General features: G+C 42.5%; 1 protein-coding gene across 6 annotated transcripts in view; it reads left to right on the forward strand.

Moving 5' to 3' along the window:
• The first annotated feature begins 4,360 nt into the window (after positions 1 to 4,360).
• Positions 4,361 to 27,170, forward strand: part of RASGRP3 (RAS guanyl releasing protein 3) — an 88,825-nt gene continuing 66,015 nt past the window's right edge. For 3 of the 6 annotated variants that reach the window (XM_061624752.1, XM_061624750.1, XM_061624755.1), the window contains exons 1-2: positions 4,825 to 5,167; positions 8,273 to 8,367. The gene's annotated coding sequence lies outside the window, so the exon portion shown is untranslated. Of the gene's footprint in view, positions 4,460 to 4,823; positions 5,168 to 8,272; positions 8,368 to 27,170 lie in introns of those variants that run through there. The other 3 variants (XM_061624757.1, XM_061624756.1, XM_061624751.1) reach the window with 2 other exon arrangements.

A 27,170-nucleotide genomic window follows, 5' to 3' on the forward strand; every position in this document is an offset into this window, starting at 1 on the left:
TATATCCATGCGCAATACGGTGTGTATCTGAAGGTACCGAATAAGACCAGGTGGAATTCCACCTTTGATGCGTTGAAGCAACTACATGAGCTCCTGTCAACTGTGCCACTAAAAATGCATGCCATAATGGACCACTGCTCCTTGTCCAGGATCACAGCTGCTGAGATTGAAGTGGTACAGGAATACACAGAGATTATGGAGCCACTAGCCCAGTCCCTAGATATCCTGCAACGGGAGAACGGCATGTTCATGGGGTATTTGCTACCAACGCTCTGCAATCTAGACTGCAAGTTAGAAGGACTGGAAAACAAACCTGAGAGGTACACATACTGTTTTCAGCTGCTGAGAGGTGTGCGCGAAGCCCTAAGAAAGCGGTCTGCAGCTATCTGGGAGGACAAGAGGCTTCTTCTGGCAGCCTGCCTACACCCTCGCTTCAAACTAGATTGGCTGGAATCGTGTCAGGCCGCCACCCATACCAACAAGTAAGAACATTAGGGAAGCCCTTTGGGTGGATTACTCCAAGGGAAATGTTGTCTCAAGGGAGGCATCAGAGGGCTTAAGGTGGTAGGCAGGGGCTGGGCCTTTTCTTCCTGGGGCTCCTCATCACAATCTTGGGTTGCTGCAGGTAATCCTTAAGGGTCTGCTGTGCTGCCCCATGAGTGTGGTGACTTGGTCACCTTCCTACCTTCCATGTCATCATCCACAGGCTCAGGCTGGACCCTGAACCAGGGGACATGACAAGCATCAGGAAATGAAGAGCAGATGATGGTTTCCTAACATATATGTGTTAACATAACCTCTCTCTTTCTTAGATACACAATGGAAGCCTTGTTGAAAGCTGAAATAAAGATGGGTGTACTTAATGAGGACAGTGATCAGTCTTCAGATAAAGACCAGGAAGGAGATGACTTAGAAGATGACTTCTTTAACTTTCTGCCCCAGGGCAAGAAGTCAGCAGTGGACACTGCTGAGGAGGAACTGGTGAGGTACCTGAGGTCTCCCAGCAGGGAAGTGTCATCACTCCATGGCTTTCCACGTGTGCTGCAGTGTTTTTTGCAGCACAACACAGGCATGCCTTCAAGCGCCGCAGTAGAACGCCTGTTCAGTACTGGTGGCAACGTAATGACTGTAAAAAGACATTCCTTGTCTGACATGCTCTTTGAGCATCTTGTTCTTTTGAGACACAACAGAAACATATTATAAAAGCATTTCAAGTGTAAAATTTGATTTCAAGAGTTGGGGTATCTTCATTGCTTGGGGGGATGTGAGATTCTGTTATGCCATTATGTTAATCTTATGGATAACATTTTTTATTCTACTACCCCCTGTGTGTGTGTGTTTATTTTTAATATTGTTTTAGGCTTCTTAGATGTGCAGCAGCCAAGGCCAGCACCTTGTAGGAGTTTTTTTTTAAAAGTAACTAAAATGTAATTGTAGTGATTACTTTTGAGAAAAAGTAAAGTAATCAGTTACTTTCAGAGCAATTGTAATTGTAACGGTAATTACTACTTTTTGGGGCCAAGTAATTGTAACTGTAATTTATTACTTTTAAAAAGTAATCTTCCAAGCTCTGAAAAAGGTCTTATTGGGGGTGAAGGGGGGGGAAAGTGACTGCAATGTGTGTGTGTGATTGCCATGCATTAATATCTGTGCATGGTGCCCACAGCAGTTTCTCTGCCTTGTAACTGTGCCCACCAGCCCATAAAGGTTGGCAACTTCTGTATTATATGGTGGAACCTAAGTCTTCATTCACAGAACGGCATATGCAACTAAGCCTTATTGTTGACCGCTGAAAGCAAAGTTTTGTTTATTTATTAAATTTATATCCCACCCTGCCTCCCAGAAGAAACCTAGGACTGCAAACAAAACACTAAAAACACTCTAAAACATAATAAAAACAGATTTTAAAATGAATTAAAACAAAACATCTTTAAAATACATATTAAAACAAAACATATTTTAAAACATCTTTAAAAAAACTTTTAAAACATCTTAAAAAGCAAACATTCAAACCAGTTTGTAGTCAACAAGAAAGCTCCAGTTTTAGAACTCCAGCTGTTTAACTGCAGTCTATGACCTTGGTATATGCTAGCCTTTGGATAGACATTATTTCATGTTAGTGGGTTTTTCCCCCTCAGTATGAAGTGCTGTCCTTTGCTCCCGCCCACTTGGTCTTTGGTCCCACCCACTTGACCCTTGGGCACTTGGCAAGATAAGTATATGGATGGGGGGAAAACCCATCTCTGGTCTACATAGGTGGGCCTGCTCAGCGTGGGGCATGTAATTCCTTTGGGCGATACTGAGCTTAATTCCCTTGGACTATACTGAGCTATGGTTGTCTGTGCTCAGCCTGAGCCTGGGTCGCTATGACTGTAGGAAGAAAGGCAGAAACCAGGGAGGAAAAACAAGGAGGAAGGGGGGAGGAAGGGAAGTTGAACAGGAACAAAACTCCAATGGAAATGAATCATAACTGCCATTAAAAATGTCAAATATGAAGTCTAGGAGTGAGGGACATTTTTCAGCCTGAAGGCCACATTCCCTTCTGGACAAACTTCTAGGGGCCATGTGAGAGTGATCCAATAGGACTTACTTCTGAGTAGGCATGATTAGGATAGTGCTGGAAGTCAGAGAAATGCTTTTATCAAGTCTGGCTCTTGTTTCTGGATAGTACTCTGTGTAAGATTCTGACCATATGTCTATCAAGCTTTTGATAAGGAACTTGAAATCACTGAGGGAAAACACAGAGAGTAAATGGGTTCTGTTGCTTGTTTTGTTTCAGAATTGAATGTTTTAAAATAGCCACACAATTTGGGAGGATTTCCTCCTGATGACATCAGACAATATCACTGGTTGATATCCTGTGTAAAGACTTTTCTTCGCCTCTTGCCATTTGTTAGATATGCTTGACAAAAGGACAAGAAAAGGGGTGTGTGTGTGTGTTTAAGCGCTATGAATGCCATGAGTCTAATTCCATAATGGGAGTTGTGTCCAGTTGTGTCAAGGCTCCTATGGGGACTTTTTTCTGTTCTGACACTTCTTAACTTCAGACCCAGATTTCTTAAGAGACTCTTTCAGATTGGAGGGAAAGTGCATAGTCAAGCAGTGCAGATTTATTTACTGAATACTGGATCTCAAGGGGCACTTAACAACAAAAAATTAAGAGTTGCCAAGTTGTCATGAATGAGTCTGTAACATTATTGTCATTCGAGAGTTGGGGTGACACATTAGCTTTTCTATTACGGCTCGATTCCACAAGGGCAGAATTATTTCTAAAAGCTCCCCCCCCCCTTGATCATGCAATCGCCCTTTGCTTTGAGCCTGTCTGACATTACATTAATGACATGATTAGCAATCACCCTGTGCATTTTTTTAAAAATAGATACCACACATTGGGGAAAGATAGGGGGGAAATTGTCATTGGCTTGGCAGGGCATGGGGTGGAGGGAAGGGGTGGAGGGCATGGGGTGGAGGGAAGGGGTGGAGGGAAGGGGTGGAGGGAAGTTCCTTGACCAGATGCAATCCCTTTCCATGCAGAATTAGCATTAGGGGGGAAACCTCCCATTGGCACTTAAATGACCCTCCCCAAAATGCTAATTGCCATGCATGGGGAAGCTGTGCTTACCCTGATTGCAGCTGGAGAGGGAAATCTTCAACGTCCCCTCCCTGTGAGGGGTTATGTACAACTTTAAATGTTGGAGGCAGTATGCCGCTGGATACCAGTTGCTGGGAATCACAAGTGGGGGGGATTGCTGTTGTGTACAGGTCCTGCTTGTGGGTTTCCCAGAGGCATTTGGTTGGCCCCTGTAAGAACAGGATACTGTACTAGAAGGGCCTTTGGCCTGATCCAGCAGGGCTCTTATTTTGTTCTTAACTGCAATTGACTTCTCACTTGGGGGGTGGGGAACAGTTTTCTGTACATACTACAACCTGCTATGTTTTGCCCACATTAATATTCATGGCTTTGAATGTTAGGAGAAGCGCGGACAGGCAGATGAACAATAGTTTCACACTGTACATTCTGCTGACATGTCCAAAGCAGAGTTAGCTAGTGGAGGAGATGTATAGGCTTCAGGTGCACAAATAGATTGCCCAGCTGACCTCCCTCTTCCCCTTGGATGTTTAAATGAAAGCACAAAAAGTGGAAGCTTGCAATGGGTTATACTTCCACAGCTCTGATCTGTGCCTGATAGGGCTTGTGGGAAACTATATTGTGAAAATCAGTATTTCTGCATGTACAGATCTTAAATTCTGTGGTTAGACAAATCTGACAGTTTATACCCAGGCTGTAAACCTTTCCCCACTTGTGTGATTGGTTATGTTGGTGACATTGGTTGCCATTGTTGCAAAGCTGTGTCCTGCAAGATCTGGTCTCTGCTCTCTATCTGGCCTATTTCCACCTGGCCTGGGAGGGTGGTGCCCTGACTTACTCCAGACTCAGATACAAAGAGTGACGATGCAGGTGCCTAAACTATTTTTCATACATGTAGGGCAATCTTACTGTTCTTGATAGCTTGCTAACATGGGTTTTTATAAAACGTGTTGACAGAGTTATAGCTATGCTTCCATTATGGCTATAGACTTACTTGTTACTATTATTGTGAGCCACTTTGAGCATAATTTGGAAATCCAGCATGTAAATGATTCATGAATGATGATAATGACTGGAAGCTCCAGACAAAAAAAAATCACATTGGCCCCAATTAACCTTGCACTAATTGTGTTATATAGGTACTGACAAGTGTGTAATATAACTTGATTTGAACGTTTCATTACATATCATGGCAAACCTGGGGGAAGGTCTATCTCCTCTGCTCTTCCGGCATTTCCTGCTGCCGTTGCTGCTGTAAGTTGCGCTGGGGAAGGCCTATTAATAGTTACAAGAAGAGGAAAAAGCTCTTCTGGAGGCAGGAAAACCAAGTCAGGAAAGAATGGGAGGAAGTGTGGCTGCCATTTCGCCAAACAATTTGGAAGGCTTTGAGCTTCCAGGCTCACAAGGCTTTGCCATTGTTGCAAAGAATGTGAAGTGAGCACAGTTCCTTTGTCATTCAGAAGTGTTCAAGAGAAGGCCTTGAATGAGATGGGAATGGAATGAAGAAGAAACTCCGAAAAGGAGGAGGAACTGGTCCAGAAAAAGAGATCTGCCCATCAGTTGCACACACACACTGAGGTAAGTGTTCCCCTCTGCATTTCTTTTTCTTTTTCTTTTGGCTTAGCGGAGAAATGCAAATAAATCTAAGGTCTGGATAACTCATTCTCAAACAGGGGCGCTGTTTCACATATCTGTAGAAGGGAAGAGAGATTGTAGCAAAGCAAAGAGGGGGAAAATCCAGCTAAATTACAGCAAGGTCCAAACTCTTTACTCTTGCGTACAGTCAAGCTTAAACTGGAAAAGAAAAGCGCATCGTGAGACAATTGTTGTGTACCTCACAATAACAATAGGAATATTATCAACACAGGACAATTATCTTTGAAGGAAGAGGTGCCTTTAACATGCATGCATACCAAATACGTAGGTCCATATAACAGCAAGTATCTGGGTAACATCAGTTGGTCAAAAATACAGATGCTTCTGTGAAATAATCACATGATCTGAAATGGAAAAAGCATCTGGTCCCCTCCCTAAATGGTACCTCTGATTTCAATAAAGCCAAGCCTCTAAAACAATAACATTTGCCCCAGTGGTCTCTATTTACCAGTGACACTCCTTATTTTCTGCATATGTCTCTATGCTTTGTCCCTATCTTACTTTTGGTGATACTTTTTTTGTTCATATAAATAAAAGTTGTTAAATGTATAGAGCAAACGTGTACTAGCAAGCGTGCATGTTCACGTTCTCTAAACAGTTAAGTGCAAAACTAATCTATGTTCAATAATCCTACATTTACGCACTTACTTAAAGCTTTATGCCTTGTTGCCTCCAATCAGGCCGGTAGCCAGCCTAAACTTGCGGGCAGTGGGGACCAAAAAAAGTAGAGGGGGATGACTTTTTTCCTGTAATTTAATTAATATTTTTGGTAAAAAAATTAGGGGGGCAGCCCCCCTGCCTTCAGGCCTTGCTCCAATCAAGGTCCACCTAGTCCAGAATTGTTTGTTAGACTAGATTAGACTAGAGCTAAGCAAAGTGCTAGGTGATCCACTAGAAACTGATCAATAGTCTACTGCCTACCTTCTGTCCAGAATTGCAGTAGAGTTCTTCACATTTCAACTCTGTCCTGTGGGTCTCTAGAAGTTAAATCTTTGAGGGACGGGCTACTTCTTGAGTGTACTGCAGAGGTTCCCAAATGGTGGTCTGTGGACTACCAGTAGTCCATGAGCTTCACTCGGGTAATCCACAGCATGCCCATTAAATATTCTTATTTATTTTTAATTGTAGTTTATTGCTTCATTTTTCATGAATTTTATTACAATTTGAATTCCGCAGAATTCAAACTGAAATACAATAAAATACCATATAAGAAATAAAAGAAGCAATAAAATACTATTAAAATCATACAGCAGCTAGCACAATTGCTACAACTGGCAGAAATATCATTAAGTAGTCTGCTAAGACCGTCAGCAATTTTCAAATGATCTGTGAGGAAAAAAGTTTGGGAACTACTGGGCTAGTGCATGGGTGGGGAAACTGTGGTCCTCCAGATGTTAGTGGACTACAACTCCCATCAACCACAGCCAGCACGGCCAATGGTCAGGGATGAATGGGAGTTAAAGAACATAAGAGCCCTGTTGGATAAAGCAATAACTGAATGGCCTGTTTGCAATATTAAGTCCCTGTTTGGAAGCCCCCATAGTCTAAAATGTCCATTAACTGCTTCTTTCCCATATTTCCATAACTACCTGTCTAGATAGTCTGGAGATGTGTGAATGTCAAATATTCTGTAAGTATAACTAGATCCATTGTAAGATTAAACATAACAATAATAAACTTCTATTATAGTCAGTTCACTAAGACATCCTTCTTTAGAAATGCAGAGTCAATGAACACACTGTTCAGCAGTTGGAGAAGAGCCTTTAGCACAGTTGTGGGGAACCTTTGGCCCTCCAGATGTTGCTGAACTGCAACTCTAATCATCCCCAGCCACTTGCTATGCTTGTTGGGGCTGAGGGGAGTTGCAGTTTAGCAACGTGGAAGTTGCAGTTTAGCAACGTCTACAGGTCCAAAGATTCTCCACACCTGCAAAACGTAACTAGAGATGTTGCAATTTCACAAATGTGTCTCTATTTTCATCTGTGAAACTTTGGAGGGTATAAAACATTGTATCACGATGAAAAGCATGATTGCCTATGCTTAGTAGGGATAGGGATGAGCAACCTTTTTTTCTGCCAAGGATTGCATTACCTCAGGGGTAATCTGTATGAGGCTGACAGAGCCAAGGATAGGCTGAGCCAGAGACAAGAGTGTTCTGAATTAAGTCATCCAGAATAAAGACCACTCTGCTTCATTTTTCACCATGGCTACCGCAGAATAAAATTCCCAAGCCTATGCAGATCTACTCAGAAGTCATTCCTTCCTGACATTAGGGTGCTTCAGTGCAGGGAAGGGGAAACTCTTTCAGACCAAGAACTACATTCCCTTCTGGGCAACCTTCTGAGGGTCACATGGCCATGCTGGATGGGGCCAGAAGCAAAAGTGGGCAGAGCAACAAATGTAAATTTTACCTCTGTAGAGTCGTCTAGTTCCGTCTCATACTCACACACCCCTGTCTATCTTCCACCCAGGCAAGTGAGAGGCATTATCAGAGTTCCAGTCAGGCAAAAAATACTTGGGGTGTGAAGCAGGGCCAGTGAGGGGTATGACCTGAGGAAGAGGAGATGTGGCTTGGAGACAGTTTTGAGGGCCAGAAAGAGAGGCTTGAAGGGCCACATTTGGCCCCCAAGCCTGAAGTTCCCATGCTTCTGCTGTGCACACAAACAGCCAAAGTCTACCAATTTGTTCTCAGACAGCCATACAGTTAGAAAACAAGTTTAATTTTATCAAATAAAATACTACCCCTTTCAATATAACATACTCCCCCTTCTGATTGTTCTTCAACTATAGACAAAGAGGGGGAGACACTTTTAAAAGTCAGGAAAAATAAGGAGGAAGTGAACAGGAAGGAAGGAACTTTGATGGGACAGAAGAAATAGGCAACTTCAGGAGGTGCTGGGGGCTGTAAAATAATAATAATAAGGTGGCCCACCTGTGATTTACAAAATGTTCCTTAGAAATTCCTCCTTGATAGCCAAAACCTTTACCAGGCAGCCCCTTGACAGCTGTTCTTTTTGTTCCCATTAGGTTTTGCATTCTCTGTTTAATCATGATGCACTTTTTGGTGGAAGTTTGCTTTTCCCTCTGAGAAACAATTCTGAAGGCATCTCTTGGAGTTAGAGGTAGGACAATTATTTCATATCTCTGGGCAGGTACTAAAATGAAAAAGATCACACAAAGTGGAGCTATGCTCCTTGATTGGAACATTGCAATTTAAAGGGTTTTTTCCGACTTCAGATTTTGTACAACTACTGGACAGTTGCTCTGGTATCCAATAACAAAAATAAGTGTGTATGACTGAGAAATGGGATGACTTGATATATAGTAAGAACCAGAGGTGGCTGTATGCAAGTACTATTGGCACTTCTAGGGTGGAAATCCAGAAGACAAACAGTAGGTGAAGCCAGAGCAGGCAGAGTCACTCCCTGGCCAGTTGTAAATAAGAAGGTGGAGACCAGCTGAGGTGGCTGGGCAGTGCCCCATTTGCCCTAACAGACCAGCCTTATGTGCTGTTGAATTAGTCTAGAGGTTCACCTAGTCCAGCACTCTTTTTCCATTAGTGACAACTTTGACACCTTAGATATATATATATTTTTGGACCCATCCTAGTCTTGTGACTGTAATTTGTTTTAATTGGCTTTTAATATTATATTTTTAATTGCTGTAGCCCACCCTGGGACCTTATGGTGAAGGACGGATAAGAAATGTTATTGTTATTACTATTATTATGATTCTAGAAAGCTCACAAGTAAGGCATGAAAGCACAATCCTTCCCTTGTTGTTTGTTGTCAACAGCTACAGTTTAGAGGTACACAGCTTCTGAACATTGAAGCCCCATTTACCTAACATAATAGCCAAACCTACCCTAAGACGACATCAAGTGATGTTTCATGGACAAAGGAATATCAGAGCAGTAAAAGCCTATATGCGATCTTACTTTAAAAAAAAGCCTTCTAATGGAAACACATTATTGGCCAGGAGTGAAAGAACCACATCGGTTCCATATGCTCGAGGCATTTGTTTGGGTTAGCATTTCTAAAACAGCAGCTCCCTGAGCTACAGAGCAAAAGGGTTTTGAACCTGAGAGGTAATTCAAAACAACTTAAGATCAGGTAGCAGTTCTGTCATTCAAAGTGAAAAAGTAAAATGAAAAATAGAAGAAACCCATTGGGCATGCTCCAGCCCTTGGCTGCATCTTGAACATCTCTTTGGAGCCCAGCCTATGAGTTTCAGCTGACAGCCAAGCAGAACTGTTTGGTTTCTTCATTCCAGATGCATGTCTTGTCTTGTGCCTAAGGAGGTAGTCTCATGACTTGACAGAGGCAGTTGCACAATAAAAAGATTCAGTGCCATCCCCAAACCATGGCAAATGCTATGATTATTTTCCATTTTTGACTGAATCATGCAGTCAATATGGTTTTGCTTATGTAGCGGACAATACCTTTTTTTACACACGCTTTGGTGAGCTTTTGGTTCAACAGTGCAGTGTTAGATATTTGTTGTCTGTTGCAATGTACCCCTGATGGCAGATAAAGAAAGGAATGTATGAGTGCCGCTTTTACCTATCCTAGTGGGATATTGGCATGTTTAAGTCTTTTACTGTGAAGGCAGCACATTGGGAATTGTCTGCCCTAGCCTCTGGAAAGCTGAGACTGAGGGATGAGACAGTACTGCTTTTGGAAGGCCCGGTCCTGTGAAGCACTGAGCTGTGAATGCAATATGAAGTTTGAGGCTATTGGCACCTTGGCCCTTTGGGCCAGAGATGGCATTCTGAGGTAATTCTGGATTGAAAGTCTTGTAATGAAATGATGAGAAAGTTATTTAAAATTGACTTAGTTTTAGGTCACTTCATTTATTTATTACACTTACATCCTGTTTTAACTTTGGGAACTAGAGAGACTTTACCACGGGAGTCTCAAGATGGTTACACACAAACATAAAAGTCAGTGTAAGTAAATAAGTAATTTAAAATGTTTTCATGTTACAAATATACTAAAGTTTATTTAAATCATATAATTATAGAACATTTTTAGAATCAATGTACAAGTATATATTCCTAAATATCTTACTAACATACATGTCTAACATACATGGTGCCTTAAACCATTAAGATAAAAAGCTATGATTTCAAAACATCAAAACTTCAATTTTAATTATAACACTCATAATAGAGCCACCAAAATACCCTAAGAAATTGTGACTTTAGGAAAGAGATGGGGAACCTGTTGCCCTACAGATGTTGTTGAACTACAGCTCCCATCATTCCTGACCATTGGCCATATTGGCTGGAGCTGATGGGAATTGGAGTCCAACAATAACTGGAGGGCCACAGGTTTGCCACCCCGCTCTAAGCAAATGTGTAAAGCTGTCCTCTTTTATTAATGAATTCATTAATATCCCGCCCTTCCTCCCGGTAGGAGCCCTGAACATTTTGAATAACGCTTGACACTTTGAATTTAACCCTTCTCTCTCTAGCTGACATCCTGATGAAAATCTCCTCCCTGAACTTCAAATAGAAAACAAAAGCCCTCATTGATGCTAGCTGTAGCAGAGGGTGATTTTAATGAGGTGGAGAGGAAAGGGTTAAGCAATGGTCCCAATGAACATTGCTCACTGCCCTTAGTATGGGAAAGGACATAACTTAGTGATTCAGCAGTTCCTGGTATGGCAAGCCTGGAGGGCCAATACACTACATTAAACGTCATGTCCTTCCAGACTGTTTTTCCAGTAATGCCAGCACTGCTAAATGGGAGTGTGGAGTCAAAAGTCCCTTCTGCCCATGTGCAGAATGCAATCTGCTACTGTAGTTGATTGGAAGCAGAGAAGCTCTTGTGGCATATTGAAAAGTTAAATCCTATAATGGAAACCTCTGATACTTTCCCAGTGTGGCTGGATATACCTTCCATGTGTTCTCTGGGATATGCTGAAGTAAGTGGAAGGCAGCTTGAGCTGCTCTGCTTAAGTAGAAGAAAGTTATATTTCTACATAGTGTTCCTAATAAAAAGGAAGCTGCTTTTAAACGTATCTGTGTCTGCTGAAAGCTGACTTGAGAGCAGATCCTATTGGTGTATAAACAGTATAGTTCTTGCCAATGTGTGCCAGCTATGCGTTGGAGCAGGGCAGGGAAGCTTTGTCAACCCAAGGGCCACGTTCTCTCCTAGGTAATCCCATGGTGGGCAGGGTCAGAGATAACAGTGAGCAGTTCAATGGATGCAACTCTTACATCCATATGGTAGGCTACATTCCAGCCATGGAAAGCACATTTGAGCCAGGCAAAAGAGGGCATGGAGCAGGACCTGTGGGGTGTGTGATCTAGTAACGATCCTGAGGGCCAGATAGAGAGCCTTAAGGCTACATTTGGCCCCTGAGCCTAAGGTTCTCCACCCCTGCTTTAGTGTATGGGGTTCGGAGCCTGTCGAGTGCAAGGCATTGCTGCTAATCCATTGTCCAAGGGTAGCCAACGTGGTGCCCTTTAGTTGTTGGACTACAACTCCAATAATCCCCAATCATTGGCCATGCTAGCTGAAACTGATGGGAATTGAAGTCCAACAACATCTGGAGGTCACCATGTTAGCTACCCCTGCCATAGTCTGTCAAGGATGGAAAATGTGCTTTCATGCTGCAGTTGGCAAGGGTAATACAAAGATTAACAAGTTCAAAATGGTTAAAGGGTTTAAAGTGAAAGGAAATAAAGAACATGTTATTGTGAGCAGTGGAAAAGATTTCTCATCTGTATCCATACATAAAAGTCCCATGACAATAGATTATGAATCGGAATGGGAATGGTAGCAAGGAGGGAATAAAAGGCCCTTTCTTTTCACTGTCTGACATTGTTTATGTGGAATTTTAATCACACTACACTTGATGAACTGTGGGACCCACCTGACTTAGGAAATGACATGAGCTCTTTTTCCATGTTAACTGAGCAGGCTAGTAATATATTAAACCTCTTTTCCACTTAAAGCCAAGCACTTACACTGTTTGGTATAGTTAGAAAATATATCTGGTTGAGGATTAAATCAGCTGGGTGCTTGCATGTCACCCGACGGCAGAGGTTGTCATGATGTATGTATGTAGTTGCTGCATGTGTCTTTATACTGGTGGTCTGACGGCTGTCTTGTGTGATAATGGCTTGTGGAAAGTATCTTCATGGGGCAGCAATTCCATGTGGGAGCCTCTGTGTGTACTCCATCACCAGAAATGTTTAGGAGCATGGGGACAAAAATGCATGGGAGGGTTGGGAGGGGCAAAAAGAGATCAGTCAGAAGCTAACTTGCATGAAAAAGGCCTTTCTTCTCAGTTCTGCTTCAACAACCAGGCTTAATACTTGCATACATTCAATATTACATTGCAAACTGCAGTGTGTTTTAAGGGCGTTTGTTGTGGTTATATTTATATAAAACCAATCACAAAAGAGATAAATGCTCCTGTGGAATAACTGCATGCAGCTTAAAGCATAAAGGGCACTCCAGATTATTTGTTTCCAGAGTCAGTTCACATGAAAGAACTGAACACAACCTCTGCTGTGTTTTAAAATAGCATTTAATGGTATCTAGCTATTGCATTTCATGAAATTATGTTTGTCTCTTAAAGACTCTCTTTGTATCAGAAGGTAATGATGATGGCAGTAATAATAATAATGAAAACAATGTAGTCCTAGGCAGCTTCCTCCTGGCAAACAGCACTCTTAAGTGCTGAATCTAGGTCTATACTGTATCTACCCATCTCTAATTCTGTCATGAGTCTTTTCAGAATCATTAGTCTTTCAGCTTCTGTTTTTTCTCTTTCTATCCACATTGAACAGAAATATTTTAGACTGCATCTCAATAGTGAAGTGCATGGTTCAGGCCTTAGAATCTTCAGATAAATACATCCCATGTAGAAGCCTGGGAAAGACCTTGCTTAAGTGACCCTGATGAACTGAGTTGACATTAGTGACCTGAATGGCCCAGCAAGCAGTGATCAGGATTACCCTGTGTAGTAGCTCTTTTTGTCTTTCTTGCCTTGCCTTTGGCAATTACCTGATTGTGCTGAACACCTTATCTTACTCACTGTTGCCCTGGGCTCTGTGTGCAAAAGCTGAGAGTAGCCATACACGCACCCTGGACTTCAGGAAAGCTGATTTTAATAAACTCAGAACAATTGTAAGTACCGTTCCATGGCAAGCGACCCTAATGAGAAAAGGAGTCCAGATGGGTGGGAGTTTCTAAAAAAGGAAATTCTAAAAGTGCAATGGCAAGCAATTCCAACAAGGAAAAAACGGGGAAAACAGCAGAAGAAGCCGATGTGGTTTCACAAAAAGCGTAGAGATGACCTGAAAACAAAAAAGGACACATACAGGAAGTGGAAAGAAGGCCAAGCCACAAAAGAAGAGTACAGGCAGGTATCACAGAATTGCAGGGATGGCGTCAGGAAGGCTAAAGCTGAGAATGAGCTGAGGTTAGCGAGAGATGCTAAAAGCAACCAAAAAGCTTTCTTCAGGTACATCCACAGTAAAAGACAGAGAAAAGAAATGGTGGCACAGCTACTCAATGAGGATGGCAAAATGATAACAGATGACAAAAAACAGGCAGAAGTGCCCAATTCCTACTTTGGCTGAGTCTTCTCCCAAAAAAGGGTCTATCACCCTCCTGGGAAACATGAAGTAGAAGAAGCAGGATTGGAATTTGAGTTTGATAGGCAAACGGTCAAGGAATACCTAATCACTTTGAACGAGTTCAAATTGGCAGGGCCCGATAAACTGCATCCTAGAGTCCCAGAATCGCCATTCAGTTTTGGAATCTCTATTATCAAGGCTGGGAAAGTCTGTTTCCTGAGACTATGGGGAGACCTACCAATTTTAATGGCTGTTCAAAGTTTGGATCATTTTCACATCTGGCTTTATTTGGCTCATAACAGAAGTGCAAAACTGGGTTTACATTTTATTTTTTTCCCTTCTGAATTCTCTCCTGCATTGACAGCATTTGATTGCGACACAAACAAAATAAAAGAGAAACTCAGATATCATTCTTAGTGCCTTCCAATCTATCCTATTGCACTGGGGAGAGCTAAGGGAGAAAGGAAAGATCTAAGTCCCCTCCCAAGTCTTTCCTTTGAAATTGAGTCTCCTGATGTCATATGATTGACAGTTGGGTGGTCTTGCACACCTGTCCAAATGGTCCATGAGGGGTGGGGGAGCTCAGAACCTGGCCCACTGGTTGGATCCTGTTCCTCACCCCTGGTCTATGACCTGATTGGATAGGCATATTGTTGACTACAGTAGTTCCTCTAGCATGGGCTTCCAAGACTCAAAGCACTCTAAGACAACAAAATCCTGCTGGAGATTTTAAAACTCTCCATCATTCACTTAATTCTGGACATGTGTAAGAGCTGGGACTTAGCTTATAAGGAAAGTTCTGGGACTTAGCTTATAATTCTTGATGAGCAAAATACCTGAGATACATTTTTAGGACTGTCCCTATTCTTCTGATTGTAAATTGTTTTAACCAATTTTTAACACTGTATTTTTACATTGTCATAACCTGCCCTGGGACCTTATCGGTAAAATATCCGATAAATTAAACAGCAATTAAAAATAATTGTTGTAACCCACCCTGGGACCTCATAGTGAAGGGTAGGTAAGAATTTATAAGAATTATTATTATTATTATTATTATTATAGAAAAAACAGATAAACAGGATAAAGACACATGAAGCCCTCCATGAAGCACCTCTTTGAGTTAAAGCCTTTGTTTTGTAGAGTTCTGACTCTGTCACCAGACACTACATATGATACTAGTGTGAACATTTCATGCTGCCTGAGTTTGCTGCCCCAGGCCTGTTTGTATCTACAGAAAGTTTTACTTTCCACCATGCCCTCCAGATGCCTTTAAGCTCAGCCACTTAATGTGAGAGCTGCTGATTTATTTATAGCTGGCATCTTAATCACACTTAGATATTTTTAAAATGTCCAGCCTGGTGATAGTGGAGTTGCTTTCATTAATTCGTTTCCATCAGACCCTATTGCGTGTCCAATGATATTAACCACGGAGGTAGATCAGCAAATCTGGCTGCAGCTCTTCTGTAGGGGCAACATATTTTAAAAATAAAAAATATATGGTGAGAGTAGAGCAAAAGGACCAAGTCCTTAATTACTGTTTCTGGGTTAAGAGCAATGTGTGCTTTGGTTGTAGGACTCGCAACTAGGGTTACCAACCGTACCCTTTTAAGAGTACATGTACTCTTTTTGAGATGGTACAACAGCATACTCTTACTTTTCACTTATTGAAGCCAAATGTACTCTTTTTGAAATGACAAAATGATGGTAACCCTACACACAACCAGCAGCGTCACTAGCGGGAGTGCGGGGGGGTGCAGACCTCCAGCACGCGCCCTCCCAGGGGCATGGACAGGGGTGGCTGGTCTCACGCACGCACGCGTGCACACACTCACCACATGCTCCAGGCTGATGGTGGAAGGCCCGTCCAGGCTTCACCGCCAGCGAGCAGGCGCCTGCTTTCAGCGCGCACCGGACCGGGTGCCGGGGGGCAGCGGTGTCACTAGCGGGAGTGCGGGGGTGTGTGCAGCTCTGGGTGTCACCCCCTCATGGTGTCACCCAGGTGTGATCCGTATCCCCCGCACCCCGGTAGTGATGCCCCTGCTCACAACCAAAGTGCACATCATGGTGGATAAGTTCATAGTAATTGCTTTTGATCCAAAGATAAATTAACTTAAGGAAGCTCATGGAAGGAAAGTTTGCCATCCCCTTCTCTCCTCTGAAGCTTCCTATGCCCCCAGAAAAACTCTTCTAGGGGGTTGAGGGTCCTCCTTAATACTGGGAGGGGGGCTTCTGGGAAAGGAAAGAATTGCCATGTATTGGGCTTGGATTCTAAAATAAGCCCCTGTGCCTCATCACCCAATGTTCAGGACAGGGCTGATGCCTGGTCTGAGGGGGCCCTGGGCAAAATGACCTTTTGTGGAGGCTCTCGCCTATCAGTGGGCCCTGGTGGGTTCATCTGGCTATAGTGCCAGTGTTTCAAGCAATGCTGGGCAGCTGGGTCTAGCTACCCTTTTAAATTTTCACAATGTCCCAGAGCAACACTAGAGCGACACAAATTAAAAGGATAGCTAGATGCTGCTGAGAGGGCCACCTCCCTGCAAATTAAGGGAGTCCCAGGACAGGCATCAACTGTAAGTCCTGCCAGGTTGCAGGGGTCCTGGTAGCAGCCCAAGGATGCCAGGTGAGTATGCCAACCCTGTTTCAGGGACAGAGGACAAAGCAGGAAACTGGTCTTTTTGTGAACTTCCTTATCTTAGGGCCCAAGCGAACATCTTTATAGCAATCTTTAATATAGTGTTGACCTCAAGCCCACATATAGGACTTAAAAAAAAAACCAAGGAGGGCGATTTTACTCAAGAAACCTCCTGAGACACTCTAGTGTGAACCACTTCAGCTAAAAGTGCTAAAAGAGTAGTGAGGCTGAGACTGCTTTAAGCACTTTAAAGGGTGTTATTTCAGATCTCTGGGGATGAGAGGAGAGGTACAATTTCAGGAAAGGTAAGGTTTGTCAAGGCCCCAAACCCACTAAGACATAGTGAAGAGTAAGCTGCAAGAAACCAGAGTATGTTCTGTGATTGTTTCTTCTTTATACCCCATCATCAGTCAACCTAGAACTTTTGACCCTCTCCCGCATTCACCCTTAAGCCAAGGAATTAATGCATTTGACATTCATAGTTTATATATAATCCAGTGTATAGCAGTCACTCTGTGTATGGGGCTAGCCAGCTAACCAGAGGAATAGGTATTCCTGAGGAATAAACTCATAGTTTGAGATGCATGGATGAGGCTACTGCCCCCTTTCCCTTCATGAATGGGATGTCTGGCCATCCTGGCCTGGTCTGTGTCTATAAAGGTTATGCTGCCTAATGTTGATTATGGAGGACAAGGCTATTAATGGCTGTTAGCTGTGATGGCCGTGTACCACCTCCAGAGTTAGAGGCAATATGCCTCTGAATGAGTACCAGTTGCTGGGAATCCCAAGCGGGGAGAGAGCTGCTGAACTCCGATCCTGCTTGTGAACTTCCCATAGGCATCTGGTTGGCCACTGTGAGAATAGCATGCTGGACTAGATGGGTCTTTGGTCTGATCCAGCAGGATTCTTCTTATGTTCTTATTGGTTAAGAAACCTATTTGTATGTTGTAGTTTGCTGAAGGCACCTTCTGTGGCCTTTTTGAAAAGAGTTTTTGTATATCATGGAGATGAGCATTTGCCTCCCATCTTTTCTCCTGGGCCCTTTTAGAAGGCCAAGAAGAGAGAGGACTGAATTTTTGTTTTGTGATTTGTTAATGTATTTTATTGAATGTTGTAACTGCTGCTTTTTGTAAATTGTATTGTTTTATTGATGTATTTTTTATATTTGTGGGGGGTTTTTTGTAAGCCCCCTTGAGGGCCTTTTGGCCAAAAGGCTGGGTAGAGATAAACAACAATAATAAAATAATAATAATAATATCATCATCCAAATAAATCCTTATAGCAGCTGACTAGGGCTGATGCTTGTAGTCCAAAGAACTGGAGGGCACCAGGTTGGGGAAAGCTTAGGGTTGCCATATTGCCCGGTTAGCCGGGTTTTACCTGGATTCTTTGCATGCCATCTGGCGCCCGTTTAGCCCCTTAGGTGGCCAGGATTCTCAGCTTTAATTTTTGTAAAAAAATTAAGTTTCTAGGTGGTCCAGTTCTCGAGATATACATAAAAACATCAGCCGCCCCCCTGACTGTTAAATCTTTCTTTAAACAGTACTGTATAGCACTTCGTAGCTTTAACCCCGCCTGTTCAGGATTGCAGCCAATCAGTGAAGCCAGGGTTGCATTTGGTTGACCTGAGGCAGTGTCTAGAAAACCTCATTGCAATGCCAGAAAATGGTGATTTCCCCCCCTGTTCATCTGAAAATCTCATAAATTAGGTAAGTATATACATTTCAGTTTTTTTTCCTCTTGTGTGCAGGAGTCAGATCCTGGGCAGTGTTTTGAAAACCTTCCCAATACTTGCTTTTGTAAAAGCAATGCCAATCCCATATGCCCAGAGTAAATCCTATTGAATTCAATAGGACTTACTTTTGAGTAGACATGGTTATGAATGTGCTGAAAATCAATGGGACTTTGGAGTGAATGTAAAAAAGAATTGTGTTTGTGTTCTAACTCTTTCTGTCCCTCCCTCCAGTCCTATTTTAAAGCGAGTAGGCAGGGCTTACTTAGGTATTACACTTTTTATTCTGTAGGAAACTAATACTGATTTTTTAAAAACTAATACTGATTTTTCTGCAATGACCAACTGGTTTGACAATAAACTATTATATGGGTGTATTTATTTATACATCTGCTGTGTGTGTGTGTGTGCGCGCGCGCGCGCGTGCACGCGTGTATGGAGTGTTTCCAACAACCCTGTGAGGAAGGGTTGGAAACCAAGGCAGCTCACAACAAGAAATAAAGCTATTTAAAATCCAATAACCATAAAAACAAGTATAAACAGTTGCAAAACAGCGTAAAGTGGCATGATTCGGAATTTTGGGTTGTGTGAATGAAGTTGCTTATCACTTGAGGTTGCATTTCTGTCCCTGTTTGAGTAAGCCTCACAGAATACACTGGGACTTGCTTCTGAATAAATAAACCTAGGATTGCACTATAATTATCTTTACAGTTTGTGTAAATAATAAATATATTTGATAGTCATGCTTATATAAATATTTCTTCATTTATCATATTTTTGGTTTTTGGTTAGGAATCCTGACTGGCTGGGAGATGCTTAGTTTTCTGCCTTACTCATAGGAATCTTGTTGTGGTTGGTATGGTGTTGCATTTAATAAATCATGGTACGAAATGGCCTGAATCAGTATAAGGCAGATTCCTTGGTTCCTAAAAGTGGGAAGAGACTCAAGGGCCACAGTGACTCCAACATTTATTTATGTATTTTTATTTACAACATTTATATACCGCTTTATTGTAAAAAATCTCAAAGCGGTTTACAGAAAGAATTAAAACAATAAAATTATTGGCGAAAGCATTAAGTACAGATACTTAAAAACATTTAAAATAATAAAACCAACAATGAGTTAAAAACAGATTTAAAAACACAATAGCTTCCACATGCCTGGAGAGGCTTGCCTCAAGAAAACTGATTTTAGCAGGTGCTGAAAAGAGGCGTCTGCCTAATGTCAATAGTCAAGGAGTTCCAAAGTGTAGGTGCTGCCACTTTACAGGACTGATTTCTTACAAGAGCAGAACAAGTACTATATGTACTATAAGTAACGTGGAAAGCACAGCTTGAACTTGGCCTGGTACCAAATCAGCAACCAATGCAGATTTCAGAGCAGAGGTATTATGCACTGATAGGATCTCAGTCATGTCAGCAATTGTGCTGCAGCATTCTGCATTAACTGCAGTCCCCAGGTCAGGTTGTGCTGCATGGGGATTTCTGTGACCTTGGCTGACTGGCTGCTAGGATTTTTTTAGTTTGGGTTTTTGGTTATGAATCCTGACTGGTTATGGGATGCTGACTTTTCTGCCTTACTCATAGGAATCTTGTTGTGGTTGGTATGGTATTACATTTAGAAAAGTGTTACTGCCTTTTGTGTTGTTTTTTTCCTATTTGCATTTCCCTTATCTTTAACCTCACTCCGTTACAGCCATAGAAGCAACAGCAGCATATGCAAGATAATTAACTCCCATTAGTGATAAGAGCAAGAATTTATAATTATTATTTTAATTAAAACAAGAGGCTTATGAGTACTTTGAAGAGGACCAGATATTTATTTTCTTTCTGAGCCCAGGAGTGGGTCTTTCATGATGCCCGGTGGGGTGGGGGAGCAGGAGAGTAGTCGATAAGACAGACATCCTGGCATTGGTAATCTAATTAGCAAGGTATGTGTGGGGTTGTTGCACACTTCCAGCCCCAGTTTCATTTTGAGTATGGAGGTGGAACCTGTGTAGATGTGGTTGATCAAAGGGAGAAGAAATTTTGAGTTAAGCAAAGCTCTGCTTTTATAAAACCTAAGAAACATACAGATGCTTTGAATGTCTGAGTGCTTGCACCAGTGGAATACTGGAGGAACTTGTAAAACTTGCTGCAACAGTATTTAGAACTGAGCATGTGGCGTGAAAGACTCCTTTTCCTAACATTTTGGCTTCTTGTTTTTCTCCACCCATCACATCTCTGAAATATATTGTATATGTAATAGTTAACCATACTAAAAATGTATATAAGTTATATACTTATATATATTATTTTGGTCAATGACCAGCAAAGGTTAACCATACTGCTGCCCTGACTTACTTTATGTTTGTTGCTATTTTGTGTTTTTATTATGTTTTTATATTGATTGTGTATTTTTATTGTTTTTATTATATTTGTAAGCTGTGCTGAGCTCTGTTTTTAACAGCAGAAGGGCAGGATATAAATCCTCTTAATCAATCAATAAATATTCCATAGTGTTGGAAACTAGAGTCTAGGCATTTAAGGCTGAAAATTTTGCTTTTAAAAAAAAGATTTCTCACATCTTTCCCCAGTTTTTGGTGGTAATTCCTAGGCACAAAAACAAAACAACTGGACAATCCAAATATTAATATGCACATAATTTGCATAATATGCAAATAATATGCATAATATGCAAATTAGCCTGTTTGGATTTGTGGAACTGGAATATGGCAACCCTAGGAAAGCTGCTTTATAGCCCCTTATGTGGAGGGGCTATAAAAATGTACTATGCCACCTAAAAGTTTCAGGTTTCCTCATCACTAAAAGCATCTCTCTGGGGTTCAAAAACTGCAATGATGTTTACTTGAGCCTATGGCTGAAAACAGATTTTATATTCAAAGGTCCTGATTATCTAAACTCATAACACCCTGCTGGATCAGACTAGTGGCCCATTTGATCCAACATCCTGTTCTCACATTGGCTGACTAGATGCCCATGGGAAGCCCACAAGCAGAATCTGAGTATGGCAACTATATAAATATGCTTAATATCCATCTCTTGTCAGAGCAATGTAAACAAAGTGTATGGAACTAGCATGGATTTTTCACATTCTGCCATGTTAAATTGAAAATACTCTTCCATGCCATTCTGCTGCTTCCCATAAGCTAATGTCAAAACAATATCTTACAAAACTTATAGTCCTGAGCTCAGAAACACTTGCTTAACAACCCTCTAAGTTTTCATGGTGATATACAAAACACTCAGAGAGAGTCCAGAGTTCAAAGTCTGAAACATGAGTAAAAAAATCCAGACCCCTATTGGACCATTTACTGCCAATAGTCTCATAATTTATTGAAATTAATTTTTTAAAAGTCATGTTTATAGAGCACCTGTCAGGGCCGGTCCCAAAAGGTGGCCAGGTCAGGCCCTGGCCGAGGGTCCCTGGAGCCACAGAGGCCCCTGAGGCGCTTCTCAATAGGATGGGGGAGGAGTAGTGCTCCTTTTCTGCGATCTGTGGCAGAGTAGCAGCCATGGATCGCAGAGAGGGAGCTTCTTCCGCCCTCCCACTGGCTCCATCTCTCCTATCTTTTGCGGCTGCACATGCAGGACTGCCATTAACCAAGATGGTGGCCGAGGTTTCCCTAAGGGGCTGAAGCCTCAGGCGCCATCTTAATTGATGGCAGCAATGTGTGCTTGTAGCAGCCCGCACAGCTGCAAAAAACATGCGTGCACCAGGGCCCGGGGTAAGCTGATGCCCAAGGGCCCCAGCATGTCTGGAGCCGGCCCTGGTACCTGTAATCCTATTACTGAACTTGTCCCATACTCTGACCTTCCTCTTCTGCAGTTTAAAAGTTTTAAAACTGCATGGCTGATATTTAATTAATTTAAGAAAATTAACATTGGAGTCTATGATAGTGCAGGCATGCTCAGTAAGAAGCTACTGTCAGTGTTCTAAAAACCAGGCTAACAGTTGTTTGGCTTGACTAATCAGGGGCCACACCTGTGCCAGACATTTACAGGAATACCCCGCATTAACGTACGCAATGGGTCCAGAGTGAGTACGTAAACTGAAAATGTATTTAAAGTGAAGCACTACCTTTTCTCACTTGCACCACTACTGTGCCACCTCTCCTTCATGCGGAGCCTCAAAGCCCCGCGCTAAAGCCTCTGCTGCTGCGCCACCACATCTCTCAGCTGCTTGCGATCGCGCCTCCCAGCTGATTCGCGATCGCGTCTCTTTCCACCACCCCCACGCATCGAAAGAACAGGCCACAACCAAAGGTCAAGTGTCCATTCTTGCGAAGCAAGTGTACGTAAACAGGGGAATGGTGCTACTGTAAATATGTCCATACTCGCAAGTGTCCTTAAAGTGAAGGTCCGTATAGCTAGGTATTCCTGTATTCTACTTTAAGTAGGCATGGCTTCCCCCAAATAATCCTGGGAAGTGTAATTTGTGAAGGGTGCTAAGGGTTGTTAGGAGACATCTGCTTCCGTTACAGAGCTCCAGTGGCCAGAATGGATGTGTGGATGTGGCCAGGGACAGCTTTGGTTTAAATTTGGGTGGGAGACTAGATGTGACTGCTATATAATAAAAAGGTGGGGGAAACACCGAAATGCAGCGATATTGTTAACAATGTTTTCATTTTGGAATAGAAAGGACAGGGACTTTTCCTCTGCCAAGTGCCCACTGACCCAAACTCCTCATCTTTCTCCCCCTCCCTGCCCCTCCCCTAGGTCAATTTTGTTAGAATAAACAAACTTGCATGTTCCCTTTAAGGGATATTTGGGAAATATTCCATGTACCTGTTTACCAGTGATGTAACCTCCTAAAGGGTGGGGTTACCTGACTTTCTCTTCCTCCTCCTTTGTCTGGGATTTTTGCATATTCTCCATTAAGCTTGAGGAGAGAGAAGCATGCACATGCTTCTCATCCAAGATGACCATTACCAAAGACTAATGAACTCCTAATCTTTCCATCTAAGATAAAGCCTATGTTTCTGAACATATGAAAGGTTGTGAGTAAACATTCTTTATCTTTTACTTAAGAAGATTGTGTCTGTAATTATTTGTGTCTGAGGGAAAGGGTGGACTGGTTGATTCTCATCCCGCTGCTTGCATTTATATCTCTGCTAAGAAATAGAACCATGAAACTATTCCTATTTCACATATATTTTTAAAATCCCAAACAAATTTCACCTATCCTAAGCATTATCCTATCCTCCACTTCTCCCTTCCTCCTCCCCCTTTCTCTTCCCGCCTCCTCCTCCCCTCCCCACTACAGCCCACCCCCCTTCTCCTCCAACACTTCCCCTTCTAATATAGTTTATATCCAGGGTTAACTGTGTCCCACTGATTTTCTCAGTTCCACCAGGTTTCCATTATGCAGACTTTATCAATGCTGTCTTCTAAGACCAAGCACTCCGGTTCTCCCATCTTGGTTTGGAGGCTTCTAGCATTAGCTTGTAGACACTTGTATACAGTATCTTTCTTCAAGTGTCTTTGGCACTTTTGATTTGGCCTGTGGTAATTTTGCCTTTCTGAATTGCTATTGTTGTGCACCTCCCCCAATCTCTGAACGGTGAGATTTCGGGGGTCCCTGCACTCCTCCAGGGTTTGGTTTCCTTTGGGAAGAAGGTCAGCGGATACTGCAGTGTCTTTATGAAATATGGTTTATTTATTTACACACATTCCAACCTGAGCTTAAGATAGAGGGGGTTCAAGGCATCAGCAGTCCAATATTCAGCGTTTCCATCTGGGTTGCAGGAGGTACCCCAAATGCCATGGTGCAGAGAGCCAGTCTCTCTGCCTGCCTACAGTTCCCCAAGCATTCTCTACACGCCACCCAAACTACAAGCACAACTTTTGCTAGCTGCCAGGAGTGGGGGGGGGGAGGCTTGTGACGATCCCACAGCTGGCTCTACCTGAGATACTTCCACCAGGGCCACCACCTGTCAGGATCTCGGTTTTTATTTGTTCTCTCACACGCTCTAGCACAGATCTCACAAGATCCCACTGCTAGGCAGCACCACCAGCCACTCCCTGTAAACAATACTGCTAGAGACTTCATCTTAGTCTCCCTATGGCTTGTTGTTACTTTGTGTCTGGGTGCCCTTGCCATCCACAACCCCCTTGTATCTTTGTCTATAAAGCGTACAATCCTGGGTTGCTCTGGATACTTGACGATGTTACAATATCTCCCTTCACCGTTGCCACCATTTATTTGATACTGTTTCCCTCCAGCCTTGGTAATTACCCTGCCCTCCCTTCTGGTCTGTGTACCCCCAGCCAAGGATCAGGCTTTTGGTAAACCAATAAAAGTATTTATTTGATAACACCAGGAAATAACAAGATTATTTTAGGAATGTTTAACTAGCGTATGGTTTCATTTAGAGTCACTTTTTATGTTTCCAGTCATATATATTCTGTCTATATACCAGCCAAATATAATCCAAACCTCCCTCAGAACTCTGCCAATCACTCCTCTCAACAACGCTCCCCTCCCCAGAACCCAACTCCACTCCCTCTCTCCAACCACTCCCCCCCGACTCAACTGTCATCCTCTCATTTATACCTTCAGCCATTCAAACACTCAGCCAATCATCCAACATTCTCCAGCATTCTAGCCCATGTACTCCCCCCTCTCACTCAGTCACTTACCATATATCGCTTAATAAACCCGCACTTACCATATATCACTTAATAAACCTGCACCATATTTACAGTTATCAAACTATAGGGACATCACAAGGCTCTCCTGCAGAGTTTTAAATGACAAAAGGGGTCTTCCTGGCCCATTCCCCGTTGCTGAGCAACTGATAGGCCCATTATCTTACCTGGACACTCTATTTGTTGAACAAAGGAAATTCATCTGGCCAGCAGAGCCAGCCCCAAGGCATAGGATTCCAAATCAGAGGCTGGAAAGGGGACCCACAGGAATCATCCATTCCAACCCCCATGCTCACAACACTATCCTGTGCCCCTGCACTCACAATGCCTAGGTGTAGGCCTACCCCATTTAAATGTTTGTGATTTGTTTGGTCATTACGCTTCTTCACTAAATTGACATGACAATGTATGTAAATGCCTCACCCTTAATCTGAATTGGTGCTTATTCAAACATTTGACATGCATTTTCAGCAACTCAGTTTAAATTATAGATGCCTTGCTGTATACATCATGCCTGTGCTGCGTACATCATGCAGAGAGGATGAACTACCTTTTAATGATAGCAATTGTACAAAGAAGTCTCATTGCAAAGTTCCCTTTGCAGTAGTTTCATTATGTGAGCTTGAGTAGCTCTAGGCTTGTTAGGATTGTATATCTGTAATCCTTATCAGGGGACATGTAGGCTAAACAGATATCTTAAAGAAATAATCAGAAAAAGAAGAGTCGCATAGTCCAGTACTAGAGCAAGAGGTGACAAGGAGTTCCAATGAGGCAATTTTTGTGCTATTGTTATGAAAGGATTCTGCCCTTTGGGGTTCATCCAGAAAGCTGCTTCCCAAATGCCTGGTTAAGCACCAGAGAGCACCATTGTGGAAATGTCCTGCACCTGGGGAAAGGTAAGAACCTTTTCTCCCCAAGACACTTCAGAATTGGGCAGACTCAGGGTTTCTTTCCACCTTAGATGGAACAGGGTGAGTAAACCTCAAGCTCCTCCCCCCTGTGATGTTGCAGAGGATTCAGGGGCACACTCATACACTGCTTCCAGCATAGTAAGCACCATTGAATTATGCTTCTTCGAAGCAACTTCTTATTCTGCCAGTGTGGTCATGCTAGCTGGGCTCAGAAACCTTCCCTCCAGCCTTTTACCAACATCTAATGAGGTTGTGCTGCCCTCTGCAGTTTGCTGGGATTTGTATAAGATGCTGTGTAAATCATCCTTCTCGGCTGTGCTCCAGGCTAGAAGCAAGCCTTTGAGATGCATCAAGGGGGCAAATACTCGCACAGTGATAGCCATGTTATGAGATTGGGCCCTTTAATTTTGGTTTCTCTTGGCAGGCCAACTATGGCATTTGATTCTATGTGCTATGCAGAAGTATGTAGATAACTCTATGCATGAAGTGAATACTCAGCTCACAGGACAAGTCTCTTAGTCAGTTTGTGGGGGATCTAAACACACCTCTTTGGAACAACCCCTTTGTATATTAACAAGTTGTTGAACTGGGATAGATGGATGAACTGAAGCAATTGGTGCCAAAACAAAATGAAAACTGTGAGCAATTCTTGGTATTTGCTTAGGCAATTAAAAGAAGGAATGTCCTCCTGCCTTGTCACCCTTCCACAAGCAAGAATGATCAGAGCAGATTCTAGGACTCTTTATCCTTGACCCATGCTGAGCGCTTATTTCTGATGTTACTGTGTGGATTCATAGCTCTCAATGTGTATGAGAGCTTCGATAATATGTTGCAGTTCTGGCATAGCAGAATCACTAAGGAGTCAGACAGAAGTGATAACGCTGCAGACTACACTGTAGATTGGAGCCATGTAGACTGGACTCTCCCCTCTAGTCTGGTATAGTGGTTAGAGTGTTGGCTTTGAATGTGGGAAACCCAGGTTCAAATTCCTGTTTTAGCCATGAAGCTCAAGTCACTGTTGTCAGGGTTAAAATGAGATAACTCCATGCTGCTGTCCTCAGCTTTTAGGAAGAAGGATATGATACAAATGTGATACATACATTCTTCATTTACTTTTCCCTCTCTCCTGCTCCATCTTTCTGTCTGGCGCTTTTAAACTAGCTGTCAGTGGGTCTTTTTATGTTATCACACAATAATACATAAATACATACTACGTAACTGTAGTGTGCGCTACTGCCTTTCTTCAATACCCAAGAATGCAATGGGCAGCTTTTCTTATAGTGGCATTAACTGAAACAGAAACAGATCAGTTATACTTCAGATTATCATATGATTAAGAAACATTTAACTCTGTCCAAGATGGAACTCCTTGTCTTTCCTCCCAAACCTTCCTCATCTCA

This window comes from Rhineura floridana, chromosome 4, assembly GCF_030035675.1.
Source record: "Rhineura floridana isolate rRhiFlo1 chromosome 4, rRhiFlo1.hap2, whole genome shotgun sequence".
Classification (NCBI taxonomy): domain Eukaryota; kingdom Metazoa; phylum Chordata; class Lepidosauria; order Squamata; family Rhineuridae; genus Rhineura; species Rhineura floridana.